Below are 2,646 nucleotides of genomic sequence, written 5' to 3' on the forward strand. Positions count from 1 at the left end.
TTAAAAATGATAAAACCAAATAAATTATTTAAAATGCCACATCTTTAACTTAAAATAAAACACTACATTTAGAATTGCCAAACTCGTCGCCGGTCTCTTCTCCTCGATCCCGTATCGGATGATCGTCTGAAACATAAAACTCGAAAAACATTTAATGTGCATCACATAAACATAATTAATTTAAAATAATGCATTTAAATAAATCATGCATGGCTAAAAATCATTTTAAATTAAAATAAATGATTTAGCATTCAAATAAATACATGGGTTTTACATGTACTGAACTTGGGCTCTACACAGACACTCTCCACCACTCAAATACAGTCTTGCACAAAGACGTTAAACTTGTGTATGTAGTCTTTGACACATAGACGTTAAAGAAGTGTTGGATTGAAGGTGCTGCCTTCAGTCGTAGCTAGGAGTTCAGTTTAGGCAGTAGTGTAAGGTCTAGCTGAGTAGGTTTGTACAAGAGTTTGTATAAATCAAAGTCTTCTAGTTGATCCTACCCAAGGTGGTAGAAGGGGTGAGTAGGAGCAGCTGAAGTCTCCGAACATCCATAAACACATCTTGTGTATTTAACTGATTAATTGTTGTTTCCAAACTATTTGGATCATTTAGCGTCAGTTCAGTGGTCATCATAACTGAACTGATGAATGCAAAAACTAATCTACCCTTTTCGGTTATTCAGTTTAAATAAAATAAAATATTTTCTAATATAACAGTCTTCTTCATGAAGAATTACTTTGAGTTTTTTCTGCTTTGTTTTAAACCAAACTCAATTTAATTTATCGGTATTAACATTCTTAGAACACGAGCTATTGCAGCTCATTGGAGAATATAGTGTTCGTTTCGCCTTTCAATGCACTAGCACACTCGATCCTTCAGGTATAATGTAAAACTGAAAGTATAACTGAAATGAAGAGACGAATTTTTACGGATGTCGGAGACTTCAAATGCTCCTGCGTCACCCCTTCTATCAGAAGGATATGTTTTTACTAAAAGACTTTGATATATTACAACATATTGTAATAATTCACTTCGGTTGGTCTTCACACTGCAAGATTGAAACTCTTAGTCTATCAATACTTTTATAGTGATTAACTAAATCGCTCTAACTTGTAAATGCTACGAATAAATACAATTAATTTAGAGCTAGGTGTGCTCTCTATAAACTGAGAAAATACTCGAGAAATGTATCGCAACTGATTGAAGATTGTATATTGTTCATTTCGTGTGTTTGACCAACCTTCTTCATCTTATTCGATCAGTTATGTATAGTCATTCGATCTCAGCTGTCGTATTGAAAGCATTTAATGACAAATATCCGTTGAATCGTCATCTAATTACTTTATCTGACAGTAGTACGAGGTATTCAAACTAGTCTGTTCTGATTCATCTGTTCTGCTTTGGTACGATCTGTCAGTCTGTCTGCTGATACTTCAACTGATGATGTGGCCAACTGATTAGAAGTCAACTGATCAGCTCATCAGTTCAGTTGGACATTATCAGTTCTAACTGATGTCTTATCAGTTATGAATACTTCAGTTGATAATGATTTTTCCAGTTCAGTTAAATGAAGTCTTCAGTTATGATTACTCGATTTGTCCGATCAGTTTGGTTCTTCATTTCTTTTATAGATTATCTTGTCAAATTCAGAAACTTATAATATTCCAACAAAATCAAACTTGGTGCCCAAGAATTCGCTAATTTTGGAATTATTTTGGGCTGAATTATGGAATAGATTTTTCGTTAATCACAGAATAATTTGCACGGAATTATGGGTGAGATTCTTGGTTAATTATGAAATCAGACCATTAATAGCACGATTTTGTGCCAAAAATAAGGACAAGGACAAAACACCTATAAATACCTATCTCCAAGCCATTCAGAATTCACACCAAAAAGTTAGACAAAACTCACATATTTTATAGTCAGACCAAACGCAAGTAGTAAACGAAATGCTGCAAAATTTCTTCAAGTTCGAGCAAGCAGCAATCTGTCCTAAGAAAAATCTGTAAGTGGGCTTCCGTTTTAAAAAAATTATGTGTGTTAAAGTGATCGAGCATACTTTTCCTCGTTCTATGTTCTATATAATAATTTTGTTTAAGCATTCTAATGATTTGAAATCTTAAGTGGATATGAATTCTGAAATTATATTATTATATGACTCCTACATGATGAGATTGTAACTGTTATAATGTCTTGTCTCACCCCTCCCCCCACCTCTATAGAATTGGCAATTAGGGACTGATCAGTTTTCTATGATGAAATCTCAGTGCTATATGATTTTTGTTTTGTATATGATATGTAGTTTTTTAAAAACAAAATATTGTGTATTTGTTAAATATTTTGTTTGATCGGTTCCTACTTGCTGAGCCTTTCTCTAAACATTGATCTTCTTACTCTCCCTTCCTATATCAGTTGGAAGAGACAAGCAAAATTTGTTCTAGGACTGGTGATAAAGAACAATTCGAGATTTACTTGCATGTTTAAGGTTTTATTATCATTATCGATTTTCGTATTAACTCTTCGGTATTCTATTCTGTTTTTTCTTTGAATTTGGAATTATACAAACGACGATTTGATTATCAAAAAGACTGGTTTTATTTATATCATGTTATGAGGCTTGCTGTTTTCGAATTATAC

The sequence above is a fragment of the Primulina tabacum genome, chromosome 11, assembly GCF_025594145.1.
Source record: "Primulina tabacum isolate GXHZ01 chromosome 11, ASM2559414v2, whole genome shotgun sequence".
Lineage (NCBI taxonomy): Eukaryota > Viridiplantae > Streptophyta > Magnoliopsida > Lamiales > Gesneriaceae > Primulina > Primulina tabacum.